We start from the raw sequence: 25,101 nt of genomic DNA on the forward strand, positions 1-25,101 counted from the left end.
CAGTGGAGCCTCTGGCCTTGGGCGCTAAAAAATAGCCAGGTTGCTGAGAACCAGCAACTGGCCCCAGATAAGCAGAGCATCTCCAAGGAGAGGGCTTGCAGGGTGGATCCTGGTCAGGCACATGCGCGAGTTTGTCCCTCTGTCTCCCTTCCTCTCACTTAAAAAAAAGAAAAAGAAGAAGTCAGATGTCATCTGTTGCAGCTCAAATATCACAGACATTGTCACCAAAGAACATCATAGAAAAATTAACCCTGCCCCCCCCAGGATAAGCAGCAAATACCACCCAGCATTCTGCTTTTTCATGCACCACATGACATAATCCCATTGGGTTCATCTAACTCATGTAGCTTCATGTACTAATTAAGCTGTAAGACACAACAGGGCATGAATTTATTGTGCAATAATTCACACGTGGGATGTTTGTGCAGTGCTTGGGCGTGAGTTATGACACATTATTAATTCACAGCCTAGAGGGCCTCATTGCAATTACAGAACCATTTCTTAAATATCATCTGGGTTTAAAATACAAATATCAGCCCTCCATCTTAAAACTCTTAGCCCCAAAATGCAGCTAGCCATGGTCAGATATCACTTTGACCCTCATTCTTCTCATTCTGCATTTATCCATTTAGATGTACTGATCGCAAAGAACAGACAGTCCAACACTTCACTTCACTCACCTTAATCCACCAGGGCTCTGTGAAGACAGGAAGAGGAAAAAAGGGGCAGGAACTTCATAACTACCTGCAAGAACAAGAGATAAACTGGCTATAGGATAAGGAAACACTGGAGAAATGGCTGCAGCAGCCAAATAAGGGTCCATTACTGTCCTACGAAGGGAGAAAAGCCAGAAAGAATATTTTATAAATTTTGACATTTAATAAACCTCACCCAAAGCAACCAGACAAAATTCACTACAATTTTTTATGTCTAGAGTTAAGAGAATGTGATGCATAGGGAGAGAAGAAATAAGTCACCTGGCTCAGTAGCTCACAACCAAAAACAATTCCCTCTGTCTTCTGTCTCCCCAGGGTTCTGGGAGAGAAGGTGAGCTCATTTCTGCAGACTCTGCTTGCTGGCCACACCGTGCTCTCTAAATATCCTGCACCATCGGTGATGTCAGCTGCCAGCCTCCTGGAAAATCTGCCCTGCTCTGTGAGCTTGTATTAAAACACTCACTTATAACTCCCTATTAATTTTTCACGAGGAGTTATTTTTAACTCACTCAAAACATAGTCTGAATATGCCAAATATATTTTCTTAATGAATGAGCCCTGCATGTGGTTCCTCCTTTCCCTGCTCCCCTGCTGCTATTCAGTGTGGCTCCTCTTTTCCCTGCTCCCCTGCTGCTATTCAGTGTGGTTCCTCCTTTCCCTGCTCCCCTGCTGCTATTCAGTGTGATTCCTCCTTTCCCTGCTCCCCTGATGCTATTCAGTGTGGTTCCTCCTTTCCCCTGCTCCCCTGATGCTATTCAGTGTGGTTCCTCCTTTCCCTGCTCCCCTGCTGCTATTCAGTGTGGTTCCTCCTTTCCCCTGCTCCCCTGCTGCTATTCAGTGTGGTTCCTCCTTTCCCCTGCTCCCCTGCTGCTATTCAGTGTGGTTCCTCCTTTCCCCTGCTCCCCTGCTGCTATTCAGTGTGGTTCCTCCTTTCCCTGCTCCCCTGCTGCTATTCAGTGTGGTTCCTCCTTTCCCCTACTCCCCTGCTGCTATTCAAATGTCCCCTCCTCACCGGGGAGCAACCTTCAATGAACAATTCACAGCAATACCCCGGAAATGAGTGGTGGAGAACACAAAAAACAAAGTCATGCAGCCCACACTCTCCTCCCTACTCAGGCTTTAGTTTGGAGAGAATTTCAAGAAATGTTTTCATAGGTTTTTAAAGACAGAAAGATCAAGTCAAAATTGAAAAGGTTATCCAAAGGAACCCTCAGGTTATGAGGTCAGGCCTTCCCTCCACTAATCCATCTAGACTCCCTGTTGGTCAAATAAGTTTGTAAAATATGATTTTTATGTTTGCTTGCTTATAGTTTGCATTGAGGGCTGGGCAGCACCAGGTATATGTGGTCTGTGAAATTGCAAATTACCTTCCTGCTTAGGAAAGGCCATTGTCCCCATGTAGAGTGCTAAGAAAGAAGCCATGTTGGCAGGGAAAGAAGGAGTGCAGATGGGGAACCAGAGGAGAGGGGCTTTGCAAGCTCTGCTGAGACTGGTGGGGCCTTTTATTCTAGGAGAAACCAGAGAAGATTCTCCTGGTTGTAGAACCGGAGAATGTGTCAGTGGCTTTGGGAGCCCTGTGTGTTTGCTCATCTGCCAGTGAGAGACTTAAATAAAGTAATGGCCCACCATTCTTTTGGCTCCACTGTTTCTTTACCATCTGCCCGAATACATTGAGAACCTGAACCTGCATGGCCACAACGGCCACAGCTGCTGGCCATACACTCCCTTATTTGCCAATCGTCAGTTCCAATGTTATGATTTACTCACAAGCAAGTGAGACAGATAAACAAAGTCGATTCTTCTTAACTCCTGGAATCTTTCTACACTGTAAATATGATGGAGTTATCCCCCTCTCCCAACAGGCTTAAAATCTTCCAGTGGTTCCCCACTGCCCTCGGGATAAAACCTAAACTTCTTAGCACTGGACATCCTCTCTTCATAATCTAACAAATGCTTTTTCCTCTAGCCTCATCCCTTTCCCAGTTCATGTTCCAGCCACTCAATTGTAGACTCACCCTGTTCCCTTGCCTTCAATGCCCTGTTGACCCCTTCCACTTAGCTAACTCCTACTTATCTTTCAATTCCCAGCTCAGACACTGCTTCCTCAGGAAGCCTTTCCTGACTCTCATGCTGCCCCTCCTATGCATTCTCATAACACCTGTGCTCATCCCATTTGCCATTGATTATAATGTATCAAATTTCTAGTTCAGCTGTCTGTCTCCACTAGACTGTAAATTTGGTGCTAAATAAATATTTATATTTGTGGAACAAATATACAAACGGAAAAGAAAAACCTGAAAGAGCACATAATCCAGCATTCTTAGCTACTTGACTTTGAGATACCTACTTTGTAGCCAGTCAACCTTTATAAATTTGACTCAGGTAAATATATAAATGGTATTACATTCCTTGTAGAAGGCAATCAAAGTGAAAAGCGTGAAAGGAAAAGCAACTGTGATAAAACTTTGACCACAGATAATTCATTATGTGTATAAGCCACATACAGGGGGATAAAGAACTGTTTGCCTTTAAGGATACTTGTTTTAGAATATCAGGCTGCCTCAGGTGACAAGGCAACCAACCACTCACACCCAGTTAAATAATCCCTACTCTTTTGAAGATATCATGCTCAGCCCTATAATCTAGGTAGGACATCCTCTAAACCAGAGGTTCTCACTTGGGGGGACAGAGGGAGGCATAATAAAGACACCTGGCAAACTACATACTGCCGCGACCTGTGCAGGGAAGTGAAGACCTGAGTGGAGGTGATGGAGGATGAAGGAAAACACATAGATCAAGTTTGGGCCAGGTGGGACACTGTGCTCTGATGGAGACACAATGACCCCAAGCCTGTTTTCAGGCTGGTGATCTCGAGACTTCAAACCTGAGTCCTTTGTTATCCCAGTCCGACACCCTATCCATTGTGTCACCGCTGGCCCTGCTTTTGACGTCAATGACACAAACAGCCTTCAAGTTGTTTCAGTGAGTGGCCTTGCCCTGCCAGGTCACTCAAGGCCGAGCTGCAGGGCCCTTTCTCCGCTCTCAGCTGCACGTAGGCCGAATGCATTCAGGCGCAGTGGCTCTCTACAACATACCTTCACTCTCTAGAGATTCTTTCCAGCTAGTCTCTTCCTTCCCGTTACTGCTATAAAGCATCCCAACTGACAAGGAATTGTGCTAAATTTAAAAGGAAAGAGATTCTACACATTTTACTCACAAATAAAGTTCTTTAAGCAGAAAAAAAAAAGGAAGGGCAGCATAATTTAGTAAAGAGTAAAGACTCTGCAGGTAGACTGCTTGGGTTCAAATCTCAACTCAACCTCAAAGCTGAATGAGTGACTCTGGGCAAACTGGTTAACCTCTTATGCTTTAGTCTCCACAACTGTCAGATGGGAATAAAAGTAAATAGGGTTGTTGTAAGAATTAAGTGAAATAATGCTTGTAAAATACCTAGCAAATAATATGTATTCATAGTATTTCCCCACGTATAAGATGCTCCCATTTATAAGATGCACCTTAATTTTGGGGCCCAAAATTTGGAAAAAAAATGTATTACATAAAGTTATTGAACTCAAGTTTTATTTATCATAAAATTCATACAACTCTTCTCAACAAGCAGGAAAAAGCAGGTAATGCAAGTAAAAAAAAAAATCTACAACCTCTGTATAAAATGCACCGTTTTTAGACCCCAAATTTTTCAGAAAACGGTACGTCTTATACGCGGGGAAATATGGTAATGTGATCTGCCTAATATTTAATATTAAAATCTGATCCAAATTTTGAAATTAATTAGTCTTTATAAAGGTTTAGCCACAAAATCATCTACTAAAACTCAAGCCTGTTAGCTAGCCCTCATGAGAAAATGAAAACAGTTTTATTCTATATAACTTGCCTCAAAGCACTAAGAGCTCTAATTGGACATTCTCATACATGTCAGTGCTAAACACTAGGCTTACTGAGTTACATCAGGCATTGAAAAATGTAAGGCTCAAATATAATAATAATAATAATAATAATATGAAATAATAGCTAAGGCCCTGGACAGTGGCTCAGTGGATAGAGTATCAGCCCAGCATATGGACATCCCAGGTTCTATTCCCAGTTAGGGCACACAGAAGAAGTGACCATCTGCTTCTCCCCCTCTCCCATTCCCCCTTATCTCCCTCTTCCTCTCCCACAGCCAGTGGCTTAATTGGTTCAAGCATGGCCTCAGGTGATAAGGATAACTCCACTGGAGTAAATCAGCCTCAGGTGCTAAAAATAACTCATTACTCGAGCATCAGCCCCAGATGGGGTTGCCCAGTGGATCCTGGTCAGGGCACATGTGGGAGTCTGCCTCACTATCTCCCCTCCTCTCACCTAAATGGAAGGAAGGAAGGAAGGGAGGGAGGAAGGAAGCTGACATTCATCGAACACTTACTATGTGCACTACCTCAAGTATTTTACCTATATGTCCTCATAATAATCTTAAGAGACAAGACTTGTTGTCTCCATTTTACATATTAGGAAATCTGTGTAAATCACTGAAATAGTAAGTGATGGAGCCAAGAAATGGACCAAAACTCACGGTGAACTGCTAGATCCTCCCTATGGCTGCGCTAGGATTATGCACTGCTTTTCAATATCCCAATTCCTAAAATGAGTGGAGATCAAGAGGAAGCCACAGTTCTCCTTTAGTGGCTCCTTGAGTCTCAGGATTGTATCTTCTGTCTAATCATTCCTGAAGGGAAGAAATAATTAGAAGACGAAGATAGTATAAATAACAACAGCAGCAGCAGCAATAATAATAATAATAATAATAATAATAATAATAATAGTATCCTTGCCTTTGGATGCCTAATCTTATTTCTGGAAGTGGCAGTGCTGAGCAATAAAGTGCTAAGTGGTAAGAGCAAAGAACATTATGCCAAAAATTCTGGATTTGAGCCCTTGCTCTTCCATTTGACTCTATAAACTTAGATAATTTGCTTAATCTCTCTAAACCTCAGTTTACTTATCTATAAAATGGGAATAATAATATTTACCTTACTGGATCAATGTGACAATTAAATGAGAAGATATAAACTATCACACACTGCTGGTGAGAGTGTCCTGGGATCATCATCCTGAAGCACAGTCTTAATGGAATTAATTATTTATAGAGCCTCTACCCCAGCAATCCCACTGCTGGGTGTGTGTGTGTGTGTGTGTGTGTGTGTATATATATATATATATATATATATCCCAATGAAACTCTCTCCTGAGTCCATAAAGAGGCCTATATGAAGTCATTCATCATAGTACTGTTTGTGGTAGTAAGAAATTGGAGGCTACTCAAGCATCTGTTACCAGAGGAATATGTAAGTAAAATGTGCTATATGCACACAACAGTCAGAAATGATGAGTAGATTTACACAGAGCAGCATAGGTAGTTCACAGAAACAACATTCAGTGGTCAAAAATAAAAGCAGGATGGGGTGTATAGTACAGTGCCATTGATGTACATTTTAAAAAACAGCCAAAAACACTCAATATTTGTCAAAGATACACATATATCTATTAAAAATGTCAAGGCATTCGTCTACTCAGAACCTTCCTCTGGTTTCTCTTTTCATGCAGAGTATAAGCCAAAGTCTGTATTTCAATGGCCTGCAAAGTTTTGCAGTACTTGCCACTGACCCAGGTAGCTCCCAGCCTCTGTTTCTCTCTCTTCTCATTCATTTTCCTCTAGCCTCTAACATACCAAGCAAAATCCTACCTCAGAGCCTTTGTACTCACTATCCCCAATAGCTGGATACTCCTACCCCAGGTATTCATAGGATTGCTCCCTTAACTGCATTTGGTGAAATAACACTTTTTAAATAAGGTCTGCCTTAATCCCCCCAGATAGAAATGCACTTCCTCCTAACAACCCACAACACACCTTATCCCCTGCCCTGCTTCTTTTTTTTAATAGCACTTATCACTACTTTAAGTACTATGTGTTTTACTTACTTATTTGTTCTTGATTTGTCTCGCCGCACTAGAATGTAAGCCCCACGAATGTAGGCATTTTTTATTATTTTGTTCCAGCTGTATTCCCAGCACCTACCATTGTGCCTGATATATAGACAGCACTGAATATCTGTTGAATGGATAAATATATCTAAATAAGCAAATAGAGCATGGACTGGAAGAGCATTTATTATATACTTAAATCAGGTGCCTCCAGAAAAGAGGAGAAATGAGAATAGAGATGATGGATGAAAGGGGAAAATAAAATGAATTGAAAAGGGCCTTACAAGAAGCTGACACACCATGAACTGAGAGAGGTGACTGACTCAATTCTGTGCACTTGAGGTTCAACAAAGGAACTGGATGAAATAATGTTGTGAGAGTATCTGATACACAGCCTGGAGAATGGCAGGCACTCAGTAGACCTAAACTGAAGAGGAATTGGAATCTTGTAATTGTCAGGATATCGAGTATACAAAGAAAAAATAACCAGCCAGAAAAGAGGAAAATAACAAGGGAAGATGGGGTACCCTCTCTTACCTGTTCCCTCAGAACCTATTTCTCCTTTCTCAATTCCTCTTTCATCTTCATATTCTTCAACTGTCTTTGGATACTCCTATAGTTGGCATTAAGTATGCTTTATATCCCGTTTCTCTCTCTGAAAAAACTGTCCTCAGCTACCTACCTCTCAACAAAGAGCAGTAATTTCTTAACATCTTTTGAATCAGATTCCTTTGAGGGTGCTCACCTCAAAAAAAAATGTCACTCACTCCTCTGAAGTCCATCCATGGACCCTGAGCAACAATCCCAAATGAGGACAGTCTGAATGGCAGCGTGGGAGATGGGTAATGCTTTTGATATAATTTCTTTTTTTTTTCCTTAAGTGAAAAGCTGGGAGGCAGAAACAGACTCCTGCATGCACCCCAACCAGGATCCACCTGGCAAGCTCCCTACCGGGCGATGCTCTGCCCATCTGGGGCCATTGCTTCATTACTCAGCAACCAAGCTATTTTAGCACCTGAGGTGGAGGCCATGGAGTCATCCTCAGCACCTGGGGCCAACTTGCTCTAACTGAACCATGGCTGCAGGAGGGGAAGAGACAGAAAGAGAGAGAAGGAAGAGGAACAGGGGTGAAGAAGCAAATGGTTGCTTTGATTCCTGTGTGTCCTGACCAGGAATCAAACCCAGGACTTCCACACACCAGGCTGATGTTCTTCCACCAAGCCAACCAGCCAGAGCCCTGATATAATTTCATTTTCCCTCAACTTTTCACACAGGGTGGTCCCTGGGCCCTTCCCACTTTTACTGAAGATGAGTGAAAGTAGACATACAGACAAAGTATGAAGATATAAGGGAATGAACTCAAAGAACAAAACATAGGGAATAAAATAATCTTATTTTATGATTCAAACAAAAGCAGGCAGAACAAACAAATAAACAACCAAATCTACAGAAGAAAAAGCAAATACATGATTAGGAATCCTGAGAAAGCCTTCCTGCAATCCAACCTATAACAATAAAGAACATCTTCCTTAAATGCAATATGCAGAAACACCATTTTGTTATTCAACAACCTGCAATTATTCCAATCGTTTATATTCATTCCAGACTCTTCAACCGAGCTGTTAGAGCCCCAACCTAATTCTACCCCCTCACCCTCATGCCCATCACCTCACTCCTAACTCAGCTCCTCACACACTGACTTACCCTTCAAGAGATGTGTCTTTGGCTGTGTAAGTTACTTGCCCTGCCAGGGTACCCCTTTGCTCCTTTCTGTCTGGTCTTGGCCCTCTAGCTCTTCCTAACCCTATTGTACAATCTCTCCCCCACTGCTAGGAAGGCTTTCTTAAACCATCCTGGCTGATTCCTCCATCTCCAAGCTTTCCCCCATCCCAAGAACACATATAGCACTAATTTTCTCTCTCTGCCTGGTGGCTTCCTGGGTGCATCCCTTAAATTCCTCTAAAAGCAAGGCCAGAATCTATGTATTTCCTCCTTCTGAATTCCACATTCCCTCCTCTAACCCTCATTACCCACGGCAAGAATATGCTCATCATTGTACCAAGCAATCAAAAGAGGCATTTAGACAGAGAAAATGAATATGTAGATGTATTGATTACTTCTGTATCTTAACATTCCTAGAAGTAGGGGAAAATATTATTTTATGGAAAGAGAGAAAGAGTCAGACAGAGGGAGAAACAGGAGACTAGAACACGCACAACCACCTACTTCAAGAACATTTCATAAGGACATTTCCCAATGAGGGCCCTAGGTCTGTGAATCTCAGTTTAATTAGGAAACAGTCTCTCCCAAAGGAGGTGCTTGGCACAGGGGAGGTGCTTAAAGAAATGCAGAGAGAGACCAGGGAACTTTCCAGCTTCTGTGAATTTCATAATACCCCTGGCTCCCTCCTTCTCTCCCTTCTTCCCCACCCCACCCCATCCCCCGTTTTTCTCTTCATCTCTAAGCTCATTCCAAACTCCACAACAAAAGTTCCATCCCAAGTAGCCAAGAAGAACTCCTGTCAAACCCAACAATCCGCCCACTAAATTACAAGCAGTCTTGCTTTCCCAGACAACCCTACTTCCTTCATCCTAAAGGTCATTGTGTTCACTCCTCTGTCTCTAAGAAGAGTACTGCCCTCACTCAGGACCTTTCCTTTTCAAAACATTTTTCCAAGAAAATAAATTCCACTGGTTCCCTTGGTCTGGTGTTACCAATCCTGCCAGTCAGGAAACTTGGTCTCGTGCCTTCTGCTGAGTATCTTCTAATACAGTTTGGATAAGAGTTGCTTTGCTAAAAGTTTGATAAAGACTTGAGAGAGGAAGGCCAATGAGGCTGTTAAATAATTATTTTCAGGTCTCAAATTTACAGAGAAGTGGACTTTAAATGCAACATCTCCAGAGATTATACCAATCCCTTCGCATGAAAGTACTACTCTTTTTCTAATCCCAAATTATGTAAATTCTCTTATCCTTAAACTTTCCAGAAAATGAAAATTCAGGAGCCAATCAAACCAATGTCTCCTAAACAAACAAATATAAAGTTTTCTGGCTCTGAGCTTCCCCAAATTTCTGAAACTTCTAACTCAAGCACCCTTGCAACTCTGGTAGGGAGCAGAGTTGAGTTCAGGGTGAGAACTTTAAATAATAAGTGTGGGTATGTAGTACATCAACATTTCCAAATTGGAAGCAGTTCAAAATACATAAGAAAAAGTAAATAGAGCAAAAGCCACCATAAAAACTGGGTCTGAGTCATATATACAAGGTCTAGAAGAAAGTAGTTACCAAAGCCAAATGAAAAATGGAATTTTCTCATTTTCTTTTTTTGTGAGTGCCTTCTCTAGAATCTGTCTGTGTCCAGTCATGGTCATTCATTCAACAAATACTTACTGGTCCCCAACTATTCAAAACCACAGGTTCAACACAATTGTTCAACACAGCAAAGAAGAAACACAAAAATCCCTCCACTCAAGTTGTTTACATTTCTACAGGAGGAAGAAGATGATAAATAAATAATAAGAATATATATCGTGGCCCTGGCCAGTTGGCTCAGTGGTAGAGCATCATCCCAGTGTGTGGAAGTCCCTGGTTCAATTTCCAGCCAGGGCACACAGGAGAAGCACCCATCTACTTCTCCACCCTTCCCGTTCTCCTTTCTCTCTATTTCTCTCTTCCCCTCCTGCAGCCAAGGCTCCATTGGAGCAAAGTTGGCCCGGGCGCTGAGGATGGCTCCATGGCCTCTGCCTCAGGTGCTAGATATGGCTCTGGTTGCAGCAGAGCGACACCCCAGATGGGCAGAGCATCGCCCCCTAGTGAGCATGCCAGGTAGATCCCAGTAGGGCGCATGTGAGAGTCTGCCTGTCTGCCTCCCCCTGCTTCTCACTTTGGAAAAAATAGATAGATAGATAGATAGATAGATAGATAGATAGATAGATAGATAGATAGATAGATTTTATATATATATATATCGTGTTGGATTGTGATCAGTACTGTGGAGAATAATAAGACAAGAGAAGGTTAAGATGGTCTGGGCTAGAAGTTGCCATTTTAAAATGGGTAGTCCAAGAGGACTCATTGACAAGCTAGCATTTCACCAACAATCAAAAGCATGGGAGAGAACAAACTATGATACAAATCTCTGAGAAAAGCAAGTACAAAGACTCTAGCCAGTTTTTTAATTAATTTTGGTTTTGTTTTGTTTTTTTTGTATTTTTCTGAAGCTGGAAACGAGGAGAGACAGTCAGACAGACTCCCGCATGTGCCCAACCGGGATCCACCCGGCACACCCACCAGGGGGCGACATTCTGCCTACCAGGGGGCGATGCTCTGCCCCTCCGGGGCGTCGCTGTTGCGACCAGAGCCACTCTAGCACCTGGGGCAGAAGCCAAGGAGCCATCCCCAGCGCCCAGGCCATCTTTGCTCCAATGGAGCCTCGGCTGCGGGAAGGGAAGAGAGAGACAGAGAGGAAGGAGAGGGGGAGGGGTGGAGAAGCAGATGGGTGCTTCTCCTGTGTGCCCTGGCCGGGAATCGAACCCGGGACTTCTGCACGCCAGGCCGACGCTCTACCACTTGAGCCAACCGGCCAGGGCCAATTAATTTTTTTATTGTAGTAAAATATGCATAACATAAAACTTACCATTTAAGCCATTTTTTTTCTTTTTTTCTTTTTTCTTTTTTTTTTTTTTTAACAGAGACAGAAAGAGAGAGTCGGAGGGATAGACAGGGACAGACAGACAGACAGGAATGGAGTGATGAGAAGCATCAATCATTAGTTTTTTGTTGTGCGTTGCAACACCTTAGTTGTTCATTGATTGCTTTCTCATATGTGCCTTGACCGTGGGCCTTCAGCAAACCGAGTGACCCCTTGCTCAAACCAGCGACCTTGAGCTCAAGCTGGTGAGCTTTTGCTCAAACCAGATGAGCCCACGCTCAAGCTGGCGACCTCGGGGTCTCGAACCTGGGTCCTCCACATCCCAGTCTGACACTCTATCCACTGCGCCACCGCCTGGTCAGGCCATTTAAGCCATTTTTAAGTCTACAGTTCTGCGGCATTAAGTACATTCACATTGTTATGCAACCATCACCACCGTCCAGCTCTAGAACTTTTCATCTTCCTCAACTGAAACTTTGTACCTATTAGACAGTAACTCTCATTTCCTCCCCCCACCTCAGCCTCTAGTAACTACCATTCTACTTTCTGTCTCTATGAATTTGACTACTATAGGTAGTGTAGTCCAGCACATAAGTAGACTCATACAATGCCATCTTTTATTATTATTATTATTATTATTATTATTATTAATTTTAGCAAGAGAGGAAGGGAGAGAAAGATAGCAACATCAGTCTGTTCTTATATGTGCCCCAACTGGGATCTAAACCAGCAATATCATCTTTTATGACTGACTCTTTTCACTTAGCATAATGTCTTTTAGGTTTATCCATGTTGTAGCATGTATCAGAATGTCCATCTTTTTTAAGGCTGAATTCTATTGTAGATATAGACCCCATTGTGTTTTTCCATTCATCTATTGATTGACATATGGGTTGTTTCACCTTTTGGCTGTTGTGACTAATGCTCCTCTGAACACTGGTGTACAAATATTATTTTAAGACCCTGCTTTCAATTCTTTTGGATATATTCCCAGAACTGGGATTGCTGGATCATATGGTAGTTGTATACTTAATTTTTTGAGAAATCACTATACCATTTTCCACATTGGCTGTATGTAGCATTTTACACTCCCACCAGCAGTGCACAAGGGTTCCTATTTCTGCACACCGTCAAACAACACATGTTATTTTCTGGTTTTTAATAACAGCCATTCTAATGGGTACCTGACCATTTTTGAGGAATAACAAGGAATGCTGTGGAGTAATACAGTCTGAGTGAGGGAGAAGCAGAAATCAGAGAGAAAACAGGAGGCCAGATCATTCACACAGGGTCACTGTGAGAGCTTTGGCTTTTATTCTGGGTGTGATAGAAATCCTAGATAAAGTGATAGTTTTATATGATGGCTACTGATCTACTGATTTTTCATGTTCTTTTACCTAAGTAGTTGGTTCACAAACTAAGGAATAGGCTCCTCCAGAGTCTGAAAATAAAGCATGGAGACAAGTTCTGTAGAGCTCTCAATAGATGTCTGGTACTTCTGACAACAAAATGAGGGCTGAACAAGCTGAGGCATTCATTCTTCCATCTGCCTCCTTCTCTAGACACCAAAGAACAGACACCATACACCCACCCATGGGAGATGAACATGATGGATTGCTTTCATAGAAGTTGCTCACTTATGGATTATCTTTAGCCAGAATTCAATCACTTAAAAATCAAACACAAGTAATCACGGTATCATTCACAATTTTAGTTTATCCCCTCCATTATTGTGAATAATCAAAAGCTGACATGAAGATAAAGGGCATTTTTGCCAGAAACTGTTGAAATTAAGGACTGCAAAGACAGGGATAGACAGACTCTTCTTAGAAAAGGGGCAGAAACAATGTGAACCAGCCACTCAAACCTTGTAGAATTAAATAGATGAATTCAGTCCCAAGCCCCATATGCCTTAGAAAGGATTGTCAGAAATGTCTGAGATGATCAGAGCTGGGGAAAGAAAAGGCCCCATAGGGAAGCCTAAAAACACATTTTTGAAAGGCAAAGAGTACCTCTCATAACCTCACTTCCCCCAGGCAACAGGGATGAAAGCTTCTACATCAAAATGAGAAGTCCAAGGAGTTATAGATTTTCTCAACAATAAATAATCAACAGAGAATGGCCGCCCAGCCACTGTTTATAAATGTTAGAAAATATACACTTGTGTGTGAGTGGGGGTGGGGGGTAGAGAAGGAGAGAATTATGGGGTTGTCTCCTCTGGGAAAGGGGAAGGAACAGAAATCAGTTTTCACTATAGCATTCTTAGGATTCAAACGAGGGTTCGAGAAGGAAAAATCTGGAAACCTAAATAACTAATTTCTCTCAGCAAGAAAACAGGCCATGTACTCTTAGTCTCAGTGTGCTGTTTTCTTTCCGTTTGAGGATCACCTTATTTGTCCTCCAATCTCAGCATGGTATGATCACCACCACCTTACCCACGGTAAACAGACTCTACAATTTACCTCTCATATCACAATCTCAGTCTCATTTCTCTTCTCTGTGGTCTCATTACAGAGGTCTTAGGTTACCTTTTTTAAGCCTCTAAATATTTATAATAAAAATGGGACTGGGGTACAGGAGAAGGCTGCTCTTCCTTCTCTCCTCAAGTAGAAAAATAATAGACTAGGTGGCCCTGAACATTTTAAGTCGTTAATTGAGTCATTCAATAAATACGAAGCACATTAAATGCCAGTCATTGTGCTTGGTGCTGCCAACAGGGAAGAAAAAGACATATTCCCTGCCTCCACGACACTCACTCTCTCTAAGAATGTTCTTATATAATATTTCTGAAAAGATTGATAAAAACAATCAATCTACAAGACAACTCTCTATAGAAAGTTGACTTTCTACAAAACAACGGACTTGTACTCACCAAAACTGTCAATGTCAGGAATGACAGACTGAGGAACTATCTAGATCAGTGGTAGTCAACCTAGTCCCTACCACCCACTAGTGGGCACTCCAGCTTTCACGGTGGGCGGTAGCAGAGCAACCAAAGTATAAATAAAAAAATAGATTTAACTATAGTAAGTTGTTTTATAAAGATTTATTCTGCCAAACTTAGCGAAAATCCAACATAAAGTACTTGGTAAGTAATTATTATTATATGCTTTAACTTGCTGTAACTCTGCTTTATAAACTTTATAAAGTAAAGTTACTTCCCTGCTTTATAAATCACCATTACTGTGGAACCGGTGGGTAGTTAGAAATTTTTACTACTAACAGAGATACAAAAGTGGGCGGTAGGTATAAAAAAGTTGACTACCCCTGATCTAGATTAAAGGAGAATAAAGAGATGTGACAATGAAATGCAATGCGTAACCATGGATTGGACCCAAATCAGGGAGAAATATTTTACTATAAAAAATATTACTGGGCCTGACCAGGCAGTGGCGCAGTGGATAGAGCATCAGACTGGGATGTGAAGGACCCAGGTTCAAGACCCCAAGGTCACCAGGTTGAGAGTGGGTTCATCTGGCTTGAGCAAAAAGCTCACCAGCTTGGACGCAAGGTTGCTGGCTCGAGCAAGGGGTTACTCGCTCTGCTGAAGGCCCACGGTCAAGGTACATATGAGAAAGCAATCAATGAACAACTAAGGTGTCGCAACAAAAAACTGATGATTGATGCTTCTCATCTCTCTCTGTTCCTGACTGTCCCTATCTATCCCTCTCTCTGACTCTCTCTCTCTGTCCCTGTAAAAAAAAAATGCTGGAAAACTAGCAAAATTTGAAAATGGAATATATATATATAGCTTTATATATATATAACATAAATACAAGTATGACAAAATATTAACAATTTGTGAATCCTAATGAAAAATATATTGGTGTTAATTGTACTATTCTTACAACTTTTCTGTAGATTTGATATTTTTCAGACTAAAAAGTTGGAAAGAGGCCCTGGCTGGTTGGCTCAATGGTAGAGCATCAGCCCAGAATATGGATATCCCAGATTCAACTCCTGGTCAGGACACACAGGAGAAGTAACTATCTGTTTCTCTACCCCTCTGCCTTCTCTCTCTCTCTTTCTCTCTCTCTCTCTCTTCCCTTCCCACAGCCATGGCTCTATTGGTTTGAGCCTATTGGCCCTGGGTGCTGAGGATAGCTCTGTGGAGCCTCCACCTCAGGTGCTAAAAATAGCTCGTTTGTGAGCATGGGCCCAGGTGGGCAGAACATCGGCCCCAAACGGGGGTTGCCAGGTGGATACCAGTTGGGTCACATGTGGGAGTCTGTCTCTCTATCTCCCCTTCTCTCACTTGAAAGAGAAGGATGAAAAAAAAAAGAAGTTGGGAAGAAAACAAGAATGTCTCAATGGTAAAGGTTATAGATTTTCCTACCCTGAATGACTTTCATAAACAAGTTTGCCATCACTTTTAGTTAAAACAAAATCCCATCCAGAATTATCTATCTTCAAATCAGGAACTTTAGATCAGAGGGGTGGGTGGGAGGACAGAACTCCTTTGTCACTGATTTACAACCAAAATTGTCAGCAAGAAAATGCCTGGAAAGAAACCAAACTTTGGCTCATGTTAGTCTGGTTATTAAAAAAAAAAAAATACACACTGTTATTGTCATTTTGTGGAATTAACACAAATTAAAAAATCAGGGCCCTAGACTGGAACTCTAAGAGGCATTAGGAAAGACATGAGAACGTTTCAAAAGGAGAAAAACAGTTCCTGACAAATAGGGTACCAGGAATATGTACAAGAATTAGAAATACCTTAAAAGAGGGGGGAAATAGAACCAGAATTTGTTGAGCTGCAAGTCATGCACTTATTTCATTTAACCTCCATAACAACCCAATGAAATAAGTATGATAATTCCACTTTACAGATTGAGAAATTAAATAACTAGCCAATAAAAAGAAGGGTTGAGCCTGACCAGGCAGTGGCACAGTGGATAGAGCATCAGACTGGGATGTAGAGGACTCAGGTTCGAGATCCCGAGGTCACCAGCTTGAGTGCGAACTCATCTGGTTTGAGCACGGCTCACCAGCTTGAGCCCAAGGTCACTGGCTCGAGCAAGGGGTCACTCAGTCTGCTGTAGCCCCCTAGTCAAGGCACATATAAGAAATCAATCAATGAACAACTAAGGAGCCACAACGAAGAATTGATGTTTCTCATCTCTCCCTTCCTGTCTGTCTGTCCCTATCTGTTCCTCTCTCTGACTCTCTCTGTCTCTGCCCAAAAAAAAAAAAAAAGGTTGAAACTTAAACTTGGTTCTTCATGACTTCAAAGCCCCTGTTCTTTCTACTATAGCACCATGATTCCACAAAGAGTAAAGATTCTAGGATATGGTTATTAAAGGAGAATTTAAGCCAGTTCCTACCTTGTGCCTAGGCCATCCTTTGCCAATCTCTTCCTTTTCCTCCCAGATACTGATGGGCCAGGGTTGGAAGTAGTGGGATCATTAAATCTGAAAGCTCCATCTTACCCATGTCTTGCTAAAATCCTAATCTAATCTAGGACTAAAATGTCTCTAGACTATCCTTTTAGATTCAAGAAAGGAGACCTCAAGCTATTCCAATAGTTATTCCAATAGTTCCCAGTTATGATTTTACATCTAATTATAATTCCTACTCGCACAACTTTCACCCATCTCCTTTTGCTTGGTTTTTAGTGTAAATATAGGATAATAGATTTTTTTTCATTATGCTATTATTATTGTATTCCAAATCTTTTCAATAACTCATTCTTTTTTTCTTTTTTTTTCTTTTTTTTTTGGTATTTTTCTGAAGTTGGAAACAGGGAGGCAGTCAGACAGACTTCTGCATGCACCCGACTGGGATCCACTGGGCACACCCACCAGGGGGCGATGCTCTGCCCATCTGGGGCGTTGCTCTGTTGCATCCAGAGCCATTCTAGTGCCTGAGGCAGAGGCCATAGAGCCATCCTCAGCGCCCAGGCCAACTTTGCTCCAATGGAGCCTTGGCTGCGGGAGGGGAAGAGAGAGACAGAGAGGAAGGAGAGGGGTAGGGATGGAGAAGCAGATGGGCGCTTCTCCTGTGTGCCCTGGCTGGGAATCGAACCCAGACTCCTGCACACCAGGCCAACGCTCTACCACTGAGCCAACCAACCAGGGCTAAATAACTCATTCTTGAGAAGAAGGAAGGAGAGGAAGAAGAAGGAGGAGGAGGAGGAGGAAGAGGAGGAGGAGGAGGAAAAAGAGGAGGAAGAGGAGGAAGAGGAGGAAGAGAGAGAGGGAAGGGGAGGGGAGGGGAAGGAGGAGAAGAAGGAGAAAAAGGAGAAGAGGGAGAAGAAGAAGAAAGCCAAAAAAATTTCTTAGAGAGAGATAGACCAGAAGGGGGAGAGAAAGTGACAATCATCCACTAGTAGTTATTTCACTTTAGTTGTTCATTGATTGTTTGAAGGAGGGCTCAAGCCAAACCAGTGACCCCTTGCTCAAGCCAGCGACCTTGGGCTCAAGTGACCTTGGCTTCAAGCCAGTGACCTTTGGACTCAAGCCAGCAACCTTGGGATCATGTCAATGATCCAGCACTCAATCAAGCCCCCCATTCAAGCCAGAGCTCAGGCTCAAGCCAGCGAGCTCAGGGTTTCAAATCAGGGACTTCAGCATTCTGGGTTGCTCTATCCACTGCACCACCACTGATCAAGCTAAAAAAGCCATCTTAATTGCAAGTTGGAAGTGTCAGAGAAGGAAATGAAAACTTGATTCTTGTTTGCCAAAGTATGGTGAAGGGAGCAGACTTTTTTTTTAACTGATTTTAAGGAAAAAGAGAGAGGAAGAGAGAAAGAGAAAGAAGCATTCATTTGTTTTTCCCCTTAGTTATGCATTCATTGGTTGCTTCCCATATGCACCCTGACGAGGATCCAACCCACAACTTTGGTGTTTTGGGCAACACTCTAACCAACTGAGCTAGTCAGCAAGTGCGAGAAGCAGACATTTTTAAAGATGAGAGCACAAAGGCAGGACAATGGTTGCAATTTCCCTGACAACCTAAATATCTCCAGATTTGGCCTTCCCAATTCTTTAGCCATCACCCAAGACATCCAGATGCTGCCAGCACACATCATTAGAAAACATCTGTCACAGGGGACAGCCTCAAATGGAACAAAGGAGAATAGGAAGACAGACGGTGCCCATTTAATGAGGATGGTTTAACAAAACATTTTTTAAGCTTCCTAATTCATGTAGCCATTTGATCCCTAGACATGGCTGCCAATCAGGCAAACTGGAAATGTTTGCCAGAGAATAGCAACTTACGCCTTACCTTTAATTCAGAAGAACCCAGTACCAGAAAAATGTCAGCTTCTCAGTCTTCTAAAACATAATTCATTCCATTCCACAGCTAACATCCATGGTGATGCTGGGGAAAAGGACTGAAGCTGCATCAGGTTGATCATTCTGGTTTGGTCATTATTGATGACCAGAGACTTGACTTAGTAGAATATCAAAATGAGCATTAGTGTTCCCCATTGTGGCCCATGTCTGTGACCAAGTTTGAGCTCATAACATCTAGAGCATTCTTAGTATTTATTAATCATCCATGGAAACAAAGACCAATGGACATCAGGCATCAGCACAGACCTCTTAGTCTTTCTAGTTTTTGATGCCCTCATTATTAAAACAGGAGTTATTAAGAAATATAAACTTGAGATAAGGAATAATGGGTATTCTGAACATGCTGTCAGTAGATGATGATCAACAGAGAAGATAAAGAATTACTTTTCCATTTTAGTTTAAAAAGAAAAGAAGGTCCAGATATGCCCAAAGACTAGAGAATTGACAAAGCTGCCTCTAAGAATTCTAATTTTATTCAGGGAAACTGCATAAATTTTTGGATTAAATCTAAGGAACTCCAACTGAAATCATTGGTTTAAGGTATTTGGGGATCACTACCCTAGACCTCAATTCAATTCAGCTAACAGGAAGTCATTTAGCATCTTGTCCCCACTAGACCTCTATCTAAATAGGTTACTATAATTTGCAAATACTGTGTATTTGGAGCCAGCCTCCTGCCAAACTCCTTCGTCAACCCTCCTGGTCCATTAAAGAGGCAGCTCTAAACAATGAGATCCTCTCAGATCCCACTCAGATTCACCTAGCAGCCATCCGAGAGGGCTGTGCTTTCTTGAAGCAGGCTACAGATCTAAATCACATTCACCCGAAAGCGGCATTGATTGCAGCAGATAACTGAAGTATGAGTGCCCTCTACCCTTCTTCTAGAAAATGACACTTTCCTCAAAGCCTTAAAAAGACACACACACACACATACACACACACACACACACACACACACACACACACACCCCTCTTTCCCAAGTAGACCTGCAGTTTCCTGCTCTCTGTTAAATCCAAACTTCTAAGATTATACTTCCAGGGATTTCTTTTCACTGCTCTTCTACCACTTACTCCTACTACATATTAACCTTTTCTGTGGCCTTCTGCTTGAACAGGACTAATCTTTTGTTTTCTTTTGTGTTTTGGTGGGGGACATAGAAGGGAGGTCTAAATAAGACTTTATTTATTGGGTCATAATCTAACTTTCACACCATCGTGACGATGTAGCTTAAACTAATGTCTCTCTGGGAGACACTTAGACAAAATGCCAAAATGGAATAATTCCTCCCTCTTCCCTACAGTTTTTTCAGACTGATCCAAGCCGCATAGAAGACACTCCCTAATCTTGCCATACAAATGTAAATTCAAAATTAGACTATCCAGGCACCAAAATGATTCTTTGTGTAAAAGAATTCAAACAGAAGCAACGTTTCCTCCTCCCAAATTATTAATACCACCACCATCACCACAGACTCATTTACACAGTGCAAGACAATAGTGGCAAATGCAGAACTCCTCTTTCAAGAAACTTACAATTAAGGGCACTTTGTAAATTCTTCCCCACTCCCAAATAAGTAAAGCATATATAAACCATAGACTGGAAAGGGAATTCCTAAATCAGAAATTAATGATATGGTATTTACATCAGAGGCAAAAGCATGTCAAGATCCCAGATGAGGCCCTAGAAGGTTAACTTAACTGGTTAGAGCATCGTCACTATACAGCAAGGTTGCAGGTTTGATTCCCTGTCAAGGCACATATAAGAATCAAACAATGAATGCATGATTAAGTGGAACAACAAATCAATGTTCTCCTCTCTCTCTAATCAATAAAAAGTAAAATAAAATAAATGTTTTTTAAAAAAAGATCCCAAATAACTTCATAGTTGATGGAAGGTAAGAGTAGTAAGGACTTCATTTTACAATGTTGGCAAGATTAAAAAGTGTATTCTGGGCCCTGGTCGGTTGGCTCAGTGGTAGAGTGTCGGCCTGGCGTGCAGGAGTCCCGGGTTCGATTCCCAGCCAGGGCACACAGGAGAGGCGCCAATCTGCTTCTCCACCCCTCCCCCTCCTCTCTGTCTCTCTCTTCCCCTCCCGTAGCCAAGGCTCCACTGGAGCAAAGTTTGCCGGGGCACTGAGGATGGCTCTGTGGCCTCTGTCTCAGGTGCTAGAATGGCTCTGATTGCGGCAGAGTAATACCCCAAGATGGGCAGAGCATCGCCCCTGGTGGGCATGCCGGGTGGATCCCGGTCGGGCGCATGCGGGAGTCTGTCTGACTGCCTCCCCGTTTCCAACTTTGGAAAAATACAAAAATAAATAAATAAAAAGTGTATTCTGTGCACCTTGGCTCAGTCTGAGAAGACCGCAGGGAAGAAGGAGGAATTATCTTATCTTGGCATTTTGTCTAAGTGTCTCCCAGGGAGACACCAGTTTAAACCACATCTTCATGATGGTGTGAAGGTTAGATTATGTTCCAATAAACAGAGCCTCATTTAGACCTCCCTTCTATGTCCCCCACCAAAACACAAAACAAAACAAACTCTACCACACTCTAAACCCATAAATCCAGTTTGCCCAAATATACAGATCCAAGTAAATATTTATACCAATACAAATACAGATCTAGGTACTAAAATATAAAAAAAAATAATTTTGTCTTGGGTCTGTGCAGAAAAGAAAAAGAATCAGAGAGAAACTATTTCAGTAGATAAGTGTGTTACTTCTCCCCTGGGGAAAGAGAATTGAAGCTCGGATAGCTTCCCTGAAAGGTTGGGAAAAAGCTGAAGTCACCGAATTCAGCTCATACCAAAGAAAATAAATACTAAAGCTATCTCCCAGGACTCCTCCTAGAAGACCTCACCAAACTGATTGCTAACGGGCATCCTCCTCCACTTATGCTCTTACTTTGTAGTGCAAATGTTACTTAAGAGGACACTTTGTCTCCTTTTCTAAAAGAAAAACTCCTTAGGGTAGAAGCTGCTTTGTAGTCTCTCACTGAAGCTAGAAACCATAATTCTGCAAGTAAATGTTACTAACTGCAGCCAAGAATTCAACTTGAAAGCTACGGTAGCCCCTAAACTGTCTACTCATTAGACCAAAAAGAAACAGCCATGTCCTCCAACTCATCTACCTGCCCTGCCACCCCCAGTGTTACACCTCTCAAATCCCAACCCAGTCTGGCAGAGGCTCAATTTCCAAATCAGTGAAAACCCGACCCATGTAGACTAAAACACTCCAGACCAATGTACCAAAATGATGTAGATAAAATCCACCCACCCAAAAGTAGACTAAAATCCATATAGGTGTGAACCAGAACATTTTTTGCTTCATTCTCTCAATATTTATGGACTCCAGACACTACACTTAGTATCATTACACCCTTATTTGGGTAAACAATCAGATAGCCAGAGCATCTCTAGAGGTTACATATAGTCCATATTATATCAAGCATCATTCTGGGATGGTTGTGTACAAAGCAGCTTTTCTTAATCCCTCAAGGATAACTTCTGAGAAGACAGTAGAGCTAAATTGACACATTCATGGGTTAATTTCAGTCAGAATTCAGCTTTGGAAATTCTTAACATTTCTATCACACCAAAATAAGATTATCAACTTGACAAATCAGAAAGAGCTCTGCTTCTAGAGCTCTTCAGAAACTAGATAGGCTACCAGGAAAACCCAAAAATAGATTTTCCAATCAGGAATTGGAAAGAGAGCTGGGAAAATCCAGGAAAGGTATAAAATTAAGGGATTAGAAAGTGATGTAATACATTGATGTCAACAGTGAAAGTTCATTTCTTCTCTCTTTCTCTCCCCTTTGATCTTCTATTCCACTTTTCTCAACCCCACATCCTATCAACCCAGAACTAATAAAATACCTCAGGAGAAAACAGTAGAAGAAATCCATTTGCCTGTCCACTTATTTTGTCCACTTTATTTTTTAAACTATAATTGTACCATAGGATAGCTTTAGTCTACAATGAGTGCTTCTTCTTTCTTTTTTCCAAGAAGTCTTGCTAAATGGCTTTGGTTGTTTTATAACTTCCAAATCCTTCCTTTCTTTGTAAATATAGAATCTAGAAATCCACTAGTGGTCTCTTCTGTCGTTATATCTTATCTCTACTTTTAGACTAGCAGCTGTGAGTGGTCAGAGCCTTGTGGCCCCTTCTTCCATGTACCGCCTCCAACACCCCCAATAATGCACTGTGCACAAGGTGGCTTAGGAAATGCCAATTATCTCTCTGGATATCTCTCTTTATATCCTTAATTGTGTCTTTCTGTCCTCCCATGTAAGTAGTTGGCTATCTCTTTCTCTCTGTTCTCTCTCACCAGACTTTGCTTGGTTCCTCTCATAGACCTAGGTAGCTGCTCCACACCCCCACCATCTCCCTTAAAAAATTAGTTCTTGTTTTGTTTTGTCTTAGAAAAGACACCAGATTATCTGCATCATATAAAAGTTGTATCATGCCTCAATGTCCTGAGTCCTTATCCAAAAATAGATCAGTATTACTTCACCACCAAGACCACTTGTCTCAGCCCTAGCTCATGTATCATAATCTACACTGAAGAGCCTCTGGCACCATGATTTTTTTTTCTTTTTGTATTTTTCCGAAGCTGGAAACGGGTAGGCAGTCAGACAGACTCCCGCATGCGCCTGACCGGGATCCACCCGGCATGCCCACCAGGGGGTGTCGCTCTGCCGCAATCAGAACCATTCTAGCACCTGAGGCAGAGGCCACAGAGCCATCCTCAGCACCCGGGCAAACTTTGCTCCAGTGGAGCCTTGGCTGCGAGAGAGGAAGGAGAGGGGGAGGGGTGGAGAAGCAGATGGGCGCTTCTCCTGTGTGCCCTGGCCGGGAATCGAACCTGCAACTCCTGCACACCAGTCCGATGCTCTATCACTGAGCCAACCAGCCAGGGCCTGGCACCATGATTTTTAAGGGACACTCTTATTATTGTTAATTACTAGTTCTTTCTAATCCCCAATCTGCCTCCTGATTTCTTCAATAGTAAAAGAAAAGAAAGGGACAAGGATAAACCAAAGAATATAATCCAAAAAAATATTTTATTAGTAATTTGGAATATACTTTTTAAAGAAAATTATTTTTGCCTAAACTAAGGTTAAAAGGAATCTTCCTCTGAAGACACACATCACATGTTAATTGATGACAGAGAGAAGTTGCCCAAGAGCTACTGGAGAGCAAGAGAAAGACCACCCAGAACTGAACACTTGTCACATATGATCAATGAAACAGGTGTCATGCATGGATAAGTGTTGTCTAAGCTTCCAAAGTGGGGGAGGGGGAGCAGTTTAAGACTCCACAGGCTTTAGAAATTAAATAGTTGCAAAAATGTTTTGTGATAGCAGCAAATTGCCTCTTGGAGACCCAGGAAGCCAGTCCTATTTCAGGTTTCTTCTCCAAGCCTTTATTAATCGATAAATATGCCTATCATGTATATAAAATTGATAGATTCCAAGAAAGGACTGAGCCATCCAGTTTCAAGATTTAGCACTGGCTCATACACAACATACTTGGGCCCTCAGACAAGCCTCCATACAGTATTTTAAAGACCTCTAGGCAGCCACACACCCAATGGAAGTTTGTCATCTTTCCTCCAATCGCCTGACCTGGGTATTATCCCCACCACAGCTATTTAATAAAACTTGGTAAAAAAGGCAGGAAGACTACCTTTCACCAACTGTAAAAATGCAAATCTAGTCTCTTGAGTATATAGGCTCTCCCAAAGAAGATAAGATACAGATAGTTTCGGAATCATAAGTGAGGAAGAGAGGCAAACATAAAGGAGGCGGCAGGCTCAGGTGGAAGAATCTTCATATATTCAAAGTACATGTCTAAGCATACAATGCAGTAGGCACTGTGGGAAAAACAATTAACAAAGCAAGCTCTGCACCAGGCCAGAAAGGAAAGGCCAGGAAGGAGGCGCTGGAGGCAAGGGGCCTACGAATGACCACCCTTAACTCATACTTCCTAGATCTGCTCTGCTGAGGACTTCTCTGGTTTGTAGGAGAATGGAGTGCAGGCCTCCAAATCACTCTGGCCTGCACCCTTCAATCCCCACAGGACTCCTGTGCCAGGAGCACTCTGGCCCAGTCTTCCTCTCTGGTTCTGTTTTCTTACCAAGTATATAACTTACGCATGAGAAAGACCTGAGGAGAAAAGTGCAAGCCAAACCCAGGGACAGGTAGGGGACTTGGCCAAGCAATTGGGGCAGGGTCCCAGTGAGGTGGCCTGAGGAGGCAGGACTCCTGGGAGGCGGAACCTGGGGAGGGAGAACTAAGGGGAGGGAGAACCAAGGGGAGGTGGAACTCCTGGGAGGCAGGACTCTGGGAAAGAATAGAAAGGTGTGAACTAGATGACTTAGACTGAATCCAGGTGAACAGCTGGATGTGGGCAATGGAAGCAGAGTAAGGGTCCTGTCTGAGTAAAGAGGCATTTA

General features: G+C 42.3%; 1 long non-coding RNA gene across 1 annotated transcript; it reads right to left on the minus strand.

Moving 5' to 3' along the window:
• Positions 1-96: 96 nt before the first annotated feature.
• LOC136323699 (uncharacterized) lies at positions 97-18,629 on the minus strand. Its single transcript, XR_010729008.1, has 3 exons — positions 18,573-18,629; positions 681-744; positions 97-157 (listed from the first exon to the last, which is right to left on the minus strand). It is a non-coding gene; the product is annotated as an uncharacterized lncRNA (long non-coding RNA).
• Between the last annotated feature and the right edge of the window lie 6,472 nt (positions 18,630-25,101).

Source organism: Saccopteryx bilineata, chromosome 2, assembly GCF_036850765.1.
Source record: "Saccopteryx bilineata isolate mSacBil1 chromosome 2, mSacBil1_pri_phased_curated, whole genome shotgun sequence".
In the NCBI taxonomy this organism is placed as follows: Eukaryota; Metazoa; Chordata; class Mammalia; order Chiroptera; family Emballonuridae; genus Saccopteryx; species Saccopteryx bilineata.